Here is a 16,662-nt window from a genome sequence, read left to right on the forward strand (position 1 = left end):
AGAATTATGTGTACTAATTAAAGTTCAGTCATTGTCATCAGCTATATTTTTGCTTTGGTTTTATTTTTTCTCTTCTTTTGCTAGTTCCTAAATTCAAAACTTACATTATTGATTTGAGACTTTTCTTCCCTTTTCATATAAATATTTAATGCTATAAATATCCTAGTAAGCACTGCTTTAGCTACTGTCCCTCAATTTTAAGATTCGTTGTATATTAAGATTATTAGCCCTGTTGTCTATATTATGTATCAACATTTCTCCCAACTTTCAATTATACTTTGACTTTTTTATGGTTTTCTTGTCATACAAAATTTTAAAATTTATGTAGTCAAATTTATTATTTTCTTATTGCTTTTGGATTTTGAGTCATGATCAGAAAGTCTTTCATTGCATGGAGGTTGAAGAGGACTTCATCTATTTTTCCTTTAGTACTTTCATGTTTTTTTTTAATTTATGCATAAATTCCTAATTTATTTGGAGTTTATTTTTGTTTATGTGTGGAATATTAATCTAATTTTATCTTTCTACAAACAGCTACCCAGCTGTCCCAGCACCACATACTAAAAAGTCCATCTTTAACCCAGAGACTTGAATAGGCATCTTTCTCATGTACTAAATTTTCATAAATATTTGGATCTAATTTTGGCTAGTCTGTTATATTTCACTGGCTTGTTTGTCTATTCATGTGCCAGTACCACATGGCTTTAATTATCATGGATTTGTATGCACTAAGTGTTTTAATAATTGGTAGAGCTAGTTCCTGGGGTTCCCAGGTGGCACTAGTGGTAAAGAATCTGCCTGCCAAAGCAGGAGATAGAAGAGATGCAGGTTCAATCCCTAGGTCGGGAAGATCCCCTGGAGGAGGGCAAGGCAACCCACTCCAGTATTCTTGCCTGGAGAATCCCATGGACAGAGGAGCCTGGTGGGCTGCAGTCCATGGAATCGCACAGAGTCAGCCATGACTGAAGTGACTTAGCATGCATGCACGCAGGGCTAGTTCCCTGCTAGTGTTTCCTTTTTCAGGGTTTCCTGGCTACTCTTGCTGTTTATTTTTCTATACGAACTTCAGTATCAGGTTGTATATCTCCACAAGAGCTTACTAGTATTTAATCTTGTTAAATTAAGTCCCAAATTTAGGGTCTAAATATTTTAATATCCTAACTCATTCAATTTATTCTATATCCCTTCCAATTTTATTTCATCATAGATTTGATGAAATAAATCTCTAATCATACCCACTCCAATTATATCATGATCCATGCCACTTACCACTGTGTGATACAGTAGTGGGCCAAGAATACTCTTTTGTATTAATACATTAGACATGTCCTTCTCAGGTGACACTGACCAGCGAATCTTTTGAAAATGGGTGTTCAACTATTTTCTAATCCAAGCCATCCATTTAATCCGTATTTCCCCAAATGTTTCACAGCATTTGTCAAATGTTCTACTATGGTTCAAGTCACCCTTGATCTAAGCCATTTTCGCTTTTTGCTCTAAAAACAAACATTAAAAAAGTCCTCTCTTTTAGGAAAATGTATGAAGCCAGAGGCCTAGAAGCAGTTGGCCTAACTGATTAGTACATGTATTCGGCTGGCCAAAGAGTTTGTACAGGTTTTTTTCATAGGATGTTATATCTGAATGAACTTTTTGGCCAATCCAACAAAAATTCAATTATAGTTCCAGTTTGGGAGAAAAAACTACCTTGAAGATAAGGAGTCTGTCTTAGGGAATACACTTATCCAAATACTTTGAATCCGAGACTTGTACGGTACTCTCTACTCCCCTACATAGCAGTAGAGACCAAGAGGTAGAAGTAGGAGCAGCTTCTCTTTCTGGTCTGCCTAATAATCCACTTACAGAATCTTTGCCTCCTGTGCTAGCAGTTTTGAGCTCCACTGGTTTGGGAGTCTTAGTTCTCAGGAAAGAATGATTCCACCAGAAGACAAAATAATGGTTCCATTGGACTGAAAGATAAGATTTCCACCTTGTCATTCAAAGGTGACAGGAAGAAAAAAAGGCACTCAACTGCCTGGTATAAGTGATCTCAATTCCTCAGGGGAAGTCGGGTTGCTACCACACATAGAGGCAAAGAATACTTTATCTGGGATCCAGGAAATTCCTGGAGGCTCATTACTTGATGGCTCAGATGGTAAAGAATCTGCCTGCAATGTGGGAGACCCAGGTTCGATCCCTGGGTTGGGGAGATCCCCTGGAGAAGAGAAAGGCTACCCACTCCAATATTCTTGCCTGGAGAATTTGATGGATAGAGGACCCTATAGGGTACAGTGACCCCCAGCGGGTCACAAAAAGTCAGACATGACTTAGTGACTGAACAACAACAAAGGGAATATTAGACTTTGCCAGGAGGGGGCACTACTGTGCCCCTCTAAGCAATACCTTCAGTAGGACACTTCCCTTCCTTTCCTTCCTAGTCTACTGTGCAGAGGAGCTCAGTCATATTTTGAGGCCATGATCTCCCTACCACATGCCTGAACAGCTCTGCTCTGACCTGCCTTCACCTTCTGGCAAATGATGTATCACTTCCAGCCCCTCACCACCTCCAGCAATGGTGAGCTCCTTCCACAGACCAGTGCCAGCCTGTACTCAGACCGCTTCTTGGGCTGCACGGCAGGCTGTATTACTATAGTAGCTGCTTTCTCTCTGAAAAGGCTCAAATCCTAGCCTGGGGTGGTGGCAGTGGGGGTAGGGGAAGATCTCTTGGTACGTAGTTCCTTTACTGTCTGTTTTCACAGCTTACGGATATTAGCTTTATTTTTTTGCATCCGACATTGCTGGACTCCTTTTACTCAGTTTAGTAGACGACCACCTTCTATTATTGAACAATTCTTTATATCGAACTTTTCCTGTTTAAATAATTGGTGTGGTTTCTGTCTCATAACTAGACCCTGACTCATAAACCCATTGAGAAGAAAATTATTTATTTTTTTCATCAAGTAAATTACCTTTTGCTCATTGGATTTACTAGGGTAGAAATAAATGTCCTAAAATAGATTACATTTTGTTTTACAGAGTACTTTCTGTTCTCTAAGCTCCTGTCCCCAAAATGAAGAGGATGTGCTATGGAACCTGATGTTATCTATTATGAAATACACAATAGGAACCTTTGTGCTTGACTAAGTGTTAAAGTTCTGTGAAGCATTGTTGTAAATAATTGCCTAGAGTCACTATATAATAGCTAGAGTGAAAATTGTTGATGGTTCATAAATTGTATCAGTTGGTACAAATGAGTCAGCAGCAAGTTCACTAAGTTTTCTCTTTTTATGTCTTTTATTTTGAGCGCTATAAAAAGCTCATTGTAACTCTCAGTGGTTAGAAAAAAATGACATTCTCTGCGGCAGATCCTTTTAACAGAACAGTTTGTGACTGATCCCTGAAATCTAAAACGCAGTGCAAAACTGGGGGTAGCTTTTTTAAAGAAAAAACCTTTAATACCTAACAGTCAAGACAGAAACTGGGCCCTGAAATTAGGCTGAGTTCCCTACTCCCATTAAAGCAAGCTGATAACTCTAGCTGACATTCCAGGAAAGTGTTTCTGAAACTTTAATTGGTCCAGTGTCACCTGGTGGGCTTGTTAATACACAGATTGCTGGATCCCAGTCAGAGTTTCTGATTCAGTACATCTGGGGCAAGAACTGGGGATCTGCACTTCTAATCCATTCTCATGTGCGGTAGGAGAAGAGAGCGACAGAGGATGAGATGGTTGGACGGCATCATCGACTCAATGGACATGAGTTTGAGCAAGCTCCAGGAGATAGTGAAGGACAGGGAAGCCTGGCATGCTGCAGGCCAAGGGGACCCAGAGAGTTGGACATGACTGAGCAACCGAACAACTCGGGACTTACTTCCTATGTTCTCCCATTATTAATCATATTTTTCTCTCTTTCCTCTGATTTAACCCCAAACTGTTCACACTTGCTGTTAGTATCCTGAGATTCATATTTTGGTACTATATTTTGCCTTCAATTCCTGTACCTCTTCATCTTTCTTGTTTAGTTGCTAGGTCGTGTCCCCATGGCCTGTAGCCTATCAAGCTCCTCTGTCCATGGGGTTTTCCAGGCAAGAATACTAGAGTGGGTTGCCATTTCCTTCTCTGGGGGATTTTCCCAACCCAGGGATTGAACCCGCATCTTCTGCATTGGCAGGCAGTTTCTTTACCACCGAGTCACCTGGGAAGCCCAACACTTGATCTAACATTTTTAAAACTTGGCACGTTTTTTTTTTTTTTCTCTTTTTGTGTCTTTAATCATCGGGCTTTAACATCTCCTATTGCCATAGCCTTCCCATTGCAGGTTAGGTTATACTAAATTCATTGCAGCCCTTCAGCCAGTGCCCCTCTTCTCTTTCCCTCCTCTCCCCCACTTTTAAGCCCACAGACACATTTCTCTACTGCCAGTAATGAATGGTATTCATGGGATTTGGAGAGATGAGTTTAGGATGTATTGATCTTTTCAAGTTAATCCATGCTGGAAACTAGAAGGGCATGAAGCAATCTTTAATAATCCAATTTAAAATCTTCCTTGGGCTCAACCATTTAAGAAATCTGTAGCATAATCCTCTTATCTCTTCTGAATGTGATGTAACCTTTATTTTACTCCTGCTCTGAATTCATCTTTCACAGTCCCTCAAGCACCACAAATACATAGGCAAGGTCTTGTTCACATTTCTTGGCCTTTCTTACCCTGCCTCGTCTACCTGTACTGTTCTGTGCATCTCTGAGATTCATCTCATGCGTTGCCTTTTCTGGGAATCCTTCCTAAATGTCTCCTCCCATAGGTATAGCTAATCTGTAACTATTTATCACACAACTGATATGGAATTTACTTAAGTGAGGAGACTTTAATGCATGTAGATTGTGGACATGTTTGCAACCTCTCCTTTCATTGTAGGTTGCTATATTTTTTTTTTAACTAACATTCATTTCATGATTGTCCACCAAAAAATTTGTTCTCCCCGGAAAGAAAATATTAGAACAGCATAAAAAATGAGAAGTGTGCCTTCTTTATATCATTAGCACGCCATTGGGTCTCACTTGGGGCCCATCCCATCAAGCTCGTGTTTGTATCATGTAGACAGCACCAATTAAAAGCAGGGTTACGACATTTCCTCCATATTTAGACTTGATACCTGTTTCTGACCACCATGGTTTCTGATGTTTTTCCTCATTTCCTGTTGATGACTTCATCTTCACCTCTTGGTGCTAATGATTTATATTACTCCTCTGATGACAACCAGAGAATCTTATCTGCCTATCCATGTCCACTCTGAGTAAGCCCTGTTTCTGGGGTCATAGTCTAAAGTGATGACTCAGTCTTGTAGAACCTGGCTTTAAAGGGTAGTAAAAATACACACTCTGACATATATATCTTATATATTTTATTGTGTAACTTCCAGTGAAATATTTTCAGTAGAGAATACCAGATGACAGCAAGCTAGGGTGGTCTTTCTCAACTAGTTCTGTGAGCAAATTTGGCCATATTGCGCTAAGGCATCCGCTGTGTGCAATGACTTAACTTCTCTCCTATGCATCTAGAGTGGTTCCAGTTATAAAGCCATCTGGAGAGAATAGACATAATTGTCACTCATTTGTTCATGTTCTTTGCAATGTGGGCAAAGTGTGTTGCTTCTTGAGTCCTGCAAAGTACATGTGTTTGGGTGCTGGAGATGGTTTTGTGACTGTCCAGTATATAATCCTGCCACATCAGAGAAAGTCCCTTATTGGAGCAAAGGCAAATTAAAGCTTAAGCCTTAGGGTCCCTTGCTTGCATAACTCCTCCTCGGGAAGGACCACAGAAAATACGAATTTGTTGGTTTTTACTTTGTCTTCAATAGTGTCTCCCAAACTGAATACATTTCAGATCTCATAAAACCAAGATTTGCTGCTGCTCTTCTTACTTAAATCATGCCCACCTGAAACTCCAGGGTAATTAAATTGTTGTTGTTGTTTAGTCTATAAGTCACGTCCAGCTCTTCTGTGACCCTATGGACTGTAGCCCACAGGCTCCTCTGTCCATGGGATTGCCCAGGCAAGAATACTGGAATATGTTGCCATCTCCTTCTCCAGGGGATCTTCCCGACCCAGGGATCAAAACTGCATCTACTGCATTGGCAGGCAGATTTTTTACCAGTGAGCCATCAGGGAAACCCTATAGTTAAATTATATGGTTTCTAAAACTGTCTTAAGCAAATGCTATTATGTGTGTCTCATCCAGGTTCTAGGTAGAGTTTTTACTGTGTCATAGACACCATCTTACTCCTAGTACATAGGTTATATAAAAATGACTTGGGCTTATTAATGTCTTATTGCCACCATGCAACAATGGCCAACTGGAAACATGCATGAAACATGCTGGAACCATGGCAGGCTTGGCTGGGACTCCCACATGCAGGTGCTAGCCCCTGGAGCTGGAACTTGGGCTTCTTTCTTTCTCTTTTCTCCTCCTCCCCTCCTTCCTTTCTTCTCTTCTTTTCTCTCTCTCTGCTTTTTCTTCCTTTTCTTTCTCTCTCTCTCTTTTTTTTTTTTCCTTCTTGGTCAAATATAACAAAAAAAAAAAAAAAAAAGAAGAAGGGAAGGTGTGGGGGAGGAAAGGAAGTAAGCAGAAAGGAAAAAAGAAACAGCTTGCTATGTATGGTATTTAAAATATAATCTCAGTTTATTCTTTAGACATAGTTCTACCATTTGACACTGTCCATGAGTGAGTGTGAGCTAAGTCACTTCAGTTGTATCTGACTATTTGCAACCCCGTGGACTGTAGCCTACCAGGCTTCTCTGTCCATGGGACTCTCCAGGCAAGAATACTGGAATGGGTTGCCATGTCCTCCTCCAGAGGATCTTCCCGATTCAAGGACTGAACCTGCATCTCTTATGTCTCCTGTGTTGGCTGGTGGATTCTTTACTACTAGCACCACCTGGGAAGCCTATTCCAGAGTTATATGCTTTTTTTCCCACTATATAGACATATATACACATGCATGTGTGCGTGTAATATCACATATATATATATTTATACACAAAAATTTTATATATATAAATAAATATATACAACTACAATTTAAATGTGAAATTACAAAAAAAATTCAGTGTGAATCTTATTTTTTCTTTTGCTATCTCCCCTTTCACCCACTCATGAGTATACTAAACCAATAACACTACAGTGCGTATCATCTACTCACTGTGATTACCAGGACCATTTGAATTATATGGTGAGAAATATTTCTGGAGTTTTAAACCCTCTTGAACTATATTGGAGCCTTATACTCTTTCCTCTGAATTGCTTAAAATATAGTTTTTTAAATTTAGGAGAGTTGCTCTAAATTAGATTTTAAACTACCTAAAATTAGCTTGTGTCCAGCCTTTTTCTCCAGACCTACGACAAACTCTAAAATAACAAAATGTAAGCTCCTTAACACTCTCCTACATCATCTTCTGCCATTCCCACCTTCACACCTTATGTTCCAACAAAACTGAGCTGCTTAAAATTCTCTAATCCTGTTGGCTCCAGGGCTGGTGATGGGAGTTAAGTACATACACAAAGATGTTTTCTATGGCCCATTCACTAGGGTTTCTCCACTTTATGGGAGGTTAAAATGCTAAAAAGTATGCCAAGAGCTCTAACAGAAAATGTTAGCCAGTAAGTTTTTTCAAAGGTGAGGATATTTATGATAACAGGTTTAAAGTGTAACAATAAAATAAAACAAAGATACTGGGGTTAAGATATCTTTTTTTTTTTAAATCACTTGAGATTGCAGTATAATGTACAAATTGAATGTGGGAATTTTGCTTGCACTGGTAATCTTTGTCATTCTAGGAGAGATACTGTAAATAAAGTTTTGAATAAACAGATCCTTAATAGAATGCCTAAGATTGCAGTTCTATATTTTATTTTGGACAATTACTAATAGCATTTAATGGGAAAATATAGTCCACAGTCCCACAGGAAATAAGATCCTCCTGCTCTTTTTCCCCCAATGGAAATAAAACATTTTATCTAGGAAGCAGAAGAGAAAGCCAATTTTATATAAATGGTATGCAAAACATAGTCATTGATTTTAGACTTCATTATACCAGTGTTCAAATAAATAAGAGCCCTACAAGAGAAATGACCAAAAAATAATAAAATAAAATAAAAACAGGGATTATTCTTGTGGCTCTAAAAGGTCATTAGAGAGAAAAGAGGATGAGTCACAAACCACCTCAGCAGAGCTGCAAATTGGGGCAATTCCCCAGAACTCTGTGTGTGGAGAAGTGGGGGCGGAGTGTGTTACTACTTAGAAAACAAGCACCTAGCAACAGCTAGGCAGTGACTCAGGGCAGTGACTCTGAGAGAGAGGAAATGGCGCAGCCACTGCTGAGACAGGTCTAAAATTTGGGTCTGTAAATCAGTACATGCCAGCTTCTACTGCCTTCAAAAGAAAGGGGTGGACTGCTTCTCCCTTCTTCAACAACGTTCCAGTTGCCCCTGTTTTCATATCACATGCAATTCCACCTCTAAAGAAATGTGGACCAACCAGCTGAAGGGAGGGGTGAAGCTGTGATATTTGTCCTCACCCAAACTGTTGTAGAACTTCATGAAGGGAAGTTAATACAGTTGGATTCTTTTGGGGGTAAACAAAAGAGAGAGAGACGAATCTGAGGCTCATTCGACAGCTGGAGAAGGTGCATAGATTTTGGCTACTTGATCAGTCTTTCAGAAAAGATTTAAAAAACAAACAAGCAAAAAAATAAAATGAAAAGAACTGCAAAGTGTAAGTTTAGCTCAGTAAAGAGAGTCATAAACAAAGAAACTGAGGGAAGTAATTCTGTGTGATAAAGTTTGTGGATATCAAGTATTACTGTGAATAGTATCAAAATAGAAAAAGCTGGGCAAGTATCTATCATCTCTAAAGCAGCCCAAGTTATTTCTGAACCTGTAGCCAGAAAATTAGAAGACAAAAATAAAGTTTAAATGGATCTTTTAGTATGGGTGAGAGCTTAATACACTCAAAATAAGAAAGTTGTCTGGTTAGAAATCATTCTTGGTCCCTTAGATTGTCTAATATCTGCTGTAACCTAAACCACACTCTTCAGTTGTATCTGAATTTTGAAAATGTTGCTCCATTAGCTAAATAAGGACAGTCCTGAACCCACTTTGAGAAGCAGGAATTCTGATACTACCTCATTCCTGGTGACCTTAGCAAGTGTGTTAGTACCTTTCTTCTTCATATTTCTCCAGTGAAGGCTACCAACCATTCCTTCCTGACCTGATGCCCAAATATAAACAGGCTAGTGCATATCTAACCTCCCCCTAAATATAGCATCTCTAAAAAACAAAAACAGGATGAAATGAAAAGTGGCAAAGAAGAGCTATTAGAAATTTAACTATATGGTAGATAAAATCTTTGATAGAAGAGATGAACGATGAATTTAAGAAAATCTACCAGAAAAAAAAAATGACAAAATATCAAAGAAAAAAAACCTTCATTAAAAAAAATGTAATAGATCATAAGGATCAATCTAGGAGAATATCTGAAGAAAGAGGAGTTCAAGAAAAAGAGAACAAGCAAGTTTCCCAGAATTTAGGCCATGAGTCTTCAGATTGAAAGTATCCTGTTGAATATCAGCAACATAAATGAAGAAAGATCCAAACCAAGGCATATGGTCATAAAATTTCAGAACACCAGTCATGAAGGAATCATGAAAGTGTCTTTTTTTTTTTTTTTAAGTGTCTTTACATGCAAGAGAATTAGAACCTTATGGCATCAGACTTGTTAGCAGCTATCCAGCATCCTAAGGACAAGGAAGCCGTTCTTCAAACATTTGTGAGACAGTGATTTCCACCCAGACAAATTGATAATCAAGTATAAGGGTAGATGGGTTCCCCAGTGGCTCAGTGGTAAAGAATCCGCCTGTAATGCAGGAGATGCAAGAAACCCAGGAGACACAGGTATGATCCTGGGTTGGGATGATACCCTGGAAGAGGGCATGGCAACCCACTCCAGTATTCTTGCATGGCGAATCCCATGGACAGAGGAGTCTGGTGGGCTACAGTCCATGGCATCACAAAGAATCAGACACAACTAAGTGACTGAGCATGAGCACAGTGAGGGTAGATAAAGACATTTGCAGATACCTGAGAATTCAAACATGTAACTTGTAGGAAACTACTGGAGAAGGTACTTCAACATGAGGGAGTATCCAGGACAACAAACTTCAGGGGCTACAGGAAAGAAGGGAGCCAACACAAGTAGGAGACAAAGGAACTGGCCAATAGCAAAAGGTCACCCTGTATGACAGCTGTGTAACATCAGTTCAGTTTAGTTCAGTCACCACTCGTGTCTGACTCTTTGCGACCCCATGGACTGCAGCACGCCAGGCCTTCCTGTCCATCACCAGCTCCCGGAGTTCACTCAAACTCATGTCCATCGAGTAGGTGATGCCATCCAACCTTCTCATACCCCAAAATAAATCAAGATTAGAACAAGAGGATGGGGGAGCCTCCTGGGAAAGAAATAGAAATAAAATATTATCTGAGGGCTTCTGTCATGGCCCAGTGGTTAAGAATCTGCCTTGCAATGCAGGGAACATTGGTTTGATCCCCAGCCCAGAAAGATCCCACGTGTCTTGAAGCAACCAAGCCCTTGAGCCATAACTACTGAACCTGGGGACCGTAGAACCCACAGTCTGCAGCAAGAGAAACCACTGCAGTGAGAAGCCCACTGCAACTGGAGACTAGCCCCTGCTTGCAGCAACTGGAAAAAACTCATGTGCAGCAGCAAAGACCCAGCACACCCATAAATAAATAAATAAAAATTTTAAAAAAGAAACATTATCTTACATGTTTGAGTACTTGAAAAATACTGATATTTGAGAGATAAGGTGGACAATGTATCAAAGACTCTTGAGACATTAGGAAGTTACCAATATTAATGTTAATAAATGACAATATAAGGCAAATATTAATGCTGGGGAAAACGGTGTTTAACAGGAAAAAACATGATTCTGAAGTGTCAACACTGACATAGTCATAAAAATATAAACACTGAATATTGATTTAACTTAAAATTGTGGTATAACTACATTGGGAGAGTGGCAGATGTAAGGGAAGTAGGATTGGTGGTATAAGAGATGTAAATCCCCATTTACCATAGCAGGATATTAATAAATAAACTTGAACTTGATAAATGAGACATACCAGTATAAGTGGATTATTTACAAACATGGAGGTAAATACCAGAAAAAAGTGTAAGTATTGAAAAGAATTTCATCTGGGGAATAAAATGGAGATGGGTTAGGGGTTATAGTAAGAGACTGTATTTTTAATTGGCTATTACTTTACTAAAATTTATTCCTCTCTTTTTCTCCTCCTCCCTCTCCTGGCCCGTTGTCTTCCTTTCTTTCTTCCTTCTCCTCTTTGTCTCTCACACACACATACATACACACATCTATGAATTAAGAGTTTGTGTGTCCAAGCGCAACTTGACACTTGAAAAGAAAGGAAACCAAGAACAAAGACTGATTTCCAATTCTATCATACCTTAGCTTATAGGGTTTATTGCCTTGACAGCTAAAAAACCTTGAATGGAGATGAGAAGATTAAAGTCCAAGACACTGGCAGCTCTCTGGGACGTTGCTCATTGGGTTCAGGTTAGTTCATGACTAGAACTGGGGCTGTTGGGGTGCTTTTGGGGGTGCTTTGGGTGGGAGATCATAAATTAGGGTGCTTGGAGCAGCACACAACCAGTTTTGATCTGAGTTCATATAGTGTCCATGTGCAAGTTATTATAAAATACTCTTTCTTAAGACATTTATTGCCACATGCCAAAAAAAATCATAGTAATGAATATATGTCAGTGATGACTATGGACACGAACAGAGCTCTCTGGAATTGCATAATCCAGCAACAGCCCTACTGATAATTAGAGGTAAGGAAAGGATGGATGAGGATTGTGAGGGCTCTGAAGGAAAACCTTCCCTGTTTCATCATTTCCTTACGATAATTAAACAAATGTATGGAAATGTTTGGTAGATTCTTTTCCCCTAAACCAAGGAGCTGTAAAGACGAAAAGATGTAATTCATTTCTATTAAATTAAATCAGTTTCTATTAAAGAGCAAAGCTCAAGATAAACATTCAGTAATAACAATAAATAAATAACTGACCTGTTGAAAATTATAAAATCTTCTTCACTTTCTGTTACCTGGATTGCATTCCTTTCACCTTTGGGAAATGTAGAGCTAGAGATCTCTTGTCAGCCTGTCTCAGGTTGAGTCCTAGCAGCTTTACTTTCTAGTTCCTAATATTAGGCAAGTTATTTAACATTTCTGAGCTCAGTTTCTTCATATGAAGAATGGAGTATATATGATACTCCACAGAGTTCTTATAGGATTAGATGAAATAATGTATAGTAAGTATTCTAGAAACTGGCACAGAGCAAGCACTCGATGAGTTTTACAGTTATTACTAATCCAGACAATTTGTTATTGTTGTTTAGTTGCTAAGCAGTATCCAACTCTTTTGTGATCCCATGGACTGTAGGCCACCAGTCTCCTCTGTTAATGGGGTTTCATCACCTTTAGTCATATTCTTATATAACAGTTGTATCAGATGGGATTAACATTTGGCAGCTAGTAACAACCAACAAAAATAACAAATTCTTTTTAAAAAAAATTATTTTTGGTTCCGCTGAAGCTTCACTGCTGTGTTTGGGCAGAAGCTGCTCTCTAGCTGTGATCCGTGGGCTTCTCATTGCTGCGGCAACTCTTGTTGCAGAGCCAGGGCTCCAGGCCCACAGGCTCAGTAGTTGTGGTGCAATGGCTTAGTTGCTCCACGGCATGTGGAATTTTCTTGGACCGGGAATAGAACCTATATCCTTTGCATTAACAGGCAGATTCTTAACCATTGGACCACCAGAGAAGTCAAAAAATATCAAATCCTTTAACTGCTTTTCTCTTAGGTAAAAGAACTTTGAGGATGGATACTTGAGATGTCATAGGGGAATGCCAGAGTCATCCAAGACCCAGCTTGTTCCTATATTCCTACTCTGCCTTTTGTCGCAGGCTTTCATCTTCAAGGTTTTCTCATGGTCCAAGATGGCTGCTGAAGCTCTGGCCACCATGTCTGAGTTCCAGATAGGAAGCAAAAGAAAGAAGAGAAAGTAAGAGGGTGCTAGCAAGCTGACTGTTCCTCTATTAAGGATCCTTTCTGAATTCCATGTCTGGCTGTGTTGGGGGCTGTGAAAGGACTTCTTTAGTTGGTCATAAAGCTACCTGGAATAAAATCAAAGTTTTGTTATTAAGTCAGATGAGGAGAATGGGTATTGCTTTGGCAGCTAGCTTCTTCGACAACTGTAAACCAGGACCTTAACATTGCCATCATAATGAAGGTTTAATTGATCTAAACATGACTCCAAAATTATGCTGTCTTCATTTTGCCCTGAGTAAAGATATGTTTGAACCAATGGAATGCAAGTTTCCTTGAACTTGAGGTTAATTTACTTCAAGGTACAAAACTAAGATTTTTGAGCTCTGAAAGTAAGACAGGTAGCCAGTCATTTTTATTCTGCAGTTGGTACACAAATATATATATACATACACACACACGTATGTATGTATTTTGTCATCCTGTATTATTCGTGAATCACAGTTCAGTTCAGTTCAGTTCAGTCGCTCAGTCATGTCCGACTCTTTGCGACCCCATGAATTGCAGCACGCCAGGCCTCCCTGTCCATCACCAACTCCCAGAGTTCACTCAAACTCACGTCCGTTGAGTCGGTGATGCCATCCAGCCATCTCATCCTCTGTCGTCCCCTTTTCCTCCTGTCCTCAATCCCTCCTAGCATCAGAGTCTTTTCCAATGAGTCAACTCTTCGCATGAGGTAGCCAAAGTACTGGAGTTTCAGCTTTAGCATCAGTCCTTCCAAAGAACACCCAGGGCTGATCTCCTTCAGAATGGACTGGTTGGATCTCCTTGCAGTCCAAGGGAGTCTCAAGAGTCTTCTCCAACACCACAGTTCAAAAGCATCAATTCTTTGGCGCTCAGCTTTCTTCACAGTCCAACTCTCACATCCATACATGACCACTGGAAAAACCATAGTGAATCACAGAATATCTCCAAATTGATATATAAGGGATGAAGTCAACCTATATATAAGGATCAACTCTTTCCTTGGCCCAATCATTTAAAAATGGCACAGCTAATTAACATGGAAATAAATATAGTCTTACAATTGACCTACTTTTTCAGTAAGAATGTCCTAAGGAAAGTTCTTACGACATCACAAAATGTAATATGGCATAATACATAAAAATGTAACTTTTTTCTTATAAATTCTTACTTTTTATATAAAAGAGAATTTACATAATGACAATAACGTTTTTGGAAGAGAAAAATTATAATTCTCCTATGAGAATGAAAGTTTCATAATCAACATGGAGACATCACTGGCTTAAAGGCATCTACCGTGGTCAAGGTAGATCCTGCTTGGCCTGGGATATTTCTAGTGTTAAAATGGAAAATCTAGGACTTCCCTGATTGTCCAGTGGCCAAGATTCCGCACTCCCAATGCAGGGGGCACAGGTTCAATCCCTGGTCAGGGAATTGGATTCCACATGCCACAGCTAAGAGTCTGCATGCCGCAACAAAGACCCAGTGTAGCCAAGTAAATAAAAATAAATATATATTAAAAAAAGGAAAATCCTCAATCCTGGAAAACTGCACTTCTGGGCAAACCTGGACAGTTGGTTACCCTACTTTTAGCTAATGTCAGGGTAGCTAGTTTAGGGTAGCATAAAAGAAATGATTAATTTTTTTTTTCAAATTTGGATAACAGAAACATAACAGATGATTCACTTGTTAGGAAACACTGATTCCCAGAGTTAGAGATAAAGGGGGATGTTTCTGGAAATGGATCAGGAGCAGGTGGGAAAGAAACAGCTTAGCAGTCACATGCTAACCAGTCTTGCCTGCAGTTATTGTTGCATTGCAAGCATGTGTTTGTCTGCTGCTGACACTGAGTCATGCTTATAAAGCAAGTAAGTATTAATTACTGAAGAGGACTTTCATAGTGAACCTCAACCTTAACTTTAAGTGTTAGGTCATCAGCCTCACATCTCATGTTTCAAGCTCTTAGATAGGGTTATCAGGTAATACACAGAATGCCCAGTTAAATTTTATAAAACCAATGAACAATTTTTAAAAGTTAGTATTGAGAATAACTTTCAATAAGTTTGTGTATCCAAATATTGCATGAGACATACTAAAAAGATGTCCATCACTTGTCTGAAATTCAAATTTAGCTGGGTGTCTTGTATTTTTATTTGCTAAATCTGGCAACCATGCTGGGAAGAAAATAACTCAGCGTGCCCATTAGTACCAGGACAAACACACAGCTTCTTCCCTGAATAGGGCTCTTGATCTTTCTTTATCTTTCTCTCACCAGCCGTCTCTCATCACCTGCTTGAGACGGACAGGTCTGGGGCAGGGGCAGTGGTGGTGAAAGGGGAGAAGGAAGAATTTCTTCAACCTTGTCCCTTTCCCTCCATGCCCACCTGTCAGTGTCTATGTTCCTACACTTTCTTCTTCAGTTCTGATCTCAGAACTGAGACTCTGCTCCCACTGAGAGTCATTTCCCTGCCAGATAAAGGCTACGATCTCAACTCCCCCAGCGTCTCCCTCCCCGCTGGTTCTCTTTCTTTGGCAGGTGAACAGTCATAGCTCTGATTTTTAACCAAAGGCACCCCTTGGCCCTCTCCTGCCATCCTCTCTCTTCTCTTTTCTTTGAGGGACACTCTGCACTGGTGGGTTTCACACCTGACTAAGCAAGAAAACACTACCTGGAAAATGTTACTAAACTATCTGCTTGATCCCTTTCCAGACCAAGCAGTTTCCTGGGGGTGTTTATCTTCACCACATTTAGACAATGCTACCTCCTCAGTATCTCCGGGCTTTATCCCTGTCTCTGAGAGCCCCCTGTCCTTGCTGTGGCCCAGGGCAGCATGACTCCTGCCAGGATTACTGTAACACTCTTTCAGTTGCCCTGCGTGTGTGTGTGAAGCTGTGTCCAGCTCTTTGTGATCCTATGAACCAAAGCCCGTCGTCAGGCTCCTCTGTCCATGGGATTCTCAAGAATACTGGAGTGGGTAGCCATTCCCTTCCTCCTGAGGTTCTCCCCTACCGAGGGATTGAACCCAAGTCTCTTACGTCTCCTGCATTGGCAGGCGGGTTCTTTGCTACTAGTGCCACCTGGGAAGCCCTCCAGTTACCCTACGTGCCTCTAATAGTCTGAACACACGTCCACCTGATCCTCAGATTAATTGTAAACCCATACTTTATCTTGTCACATTCCTCACTGGAGTCCTTAATTGACTTCTCCTTGCCTCCAGGATAAAGTCCAAGTTCCTTAGCATGCCAAATAGAGTCCTTAATTATGTGGCCTCTCCTAACCATAGCGCCCAATCACTCACCATCCTTCTCCCCAAGTATATTTAACCACCTGCAATTTCTGCAGGCACTGCACATTCTTGTTTCTCAGGTTTTACTTGGGCACTTTCAAAATTCCTCCCACTGGGAACATCTTTAGCCTACTTCCTAACCTCACTCCTCCTTATCCTTTGAAATAAAGGAATTACCTGCTCACCTCTCTACTTTTGCTATATGGATAGTAAG

The 16,662-nt window shown here is 40.0% G+C and overlaps 1 long non-coding RNA gene across 1 annotated transcript; it reads left to right on the top strand.

Annotated features, from left to right (window-relative positions):
- Positions 1-2,346: 2,346 nt before the first annotated feature.
- On the top strand, positions 2,347-13,456 carry LOC147361787 (uncharacterized). Its single transcript, XR_015138255.1, has 3 exons — positions 2,347-2,572; positions 11,565-11,644; positions 12,953-13,456. It is a non-coding gene; the product is annotated as an uncharacterized LOC147361787 (long non-coding RNA).
- The last annotated feature ends 3,206 nt before the right edge of the window (positions 13,457-16,662 follow it).

The sequence above is a fragment of the Bos grunniens genome, chromosome 12, assembly GCF_055505025.1.
Source record: "Bos grunniens cultivar Pamir isolate PY7600 chromosome 12, Bosgru_T2T1.0, whole genome shotgun sequence".
NCBI lineage: Eukaryota > Metazoa > Chordata > Mammalia > Artiodactyla > Bovidae > Bos > Bos grunniens.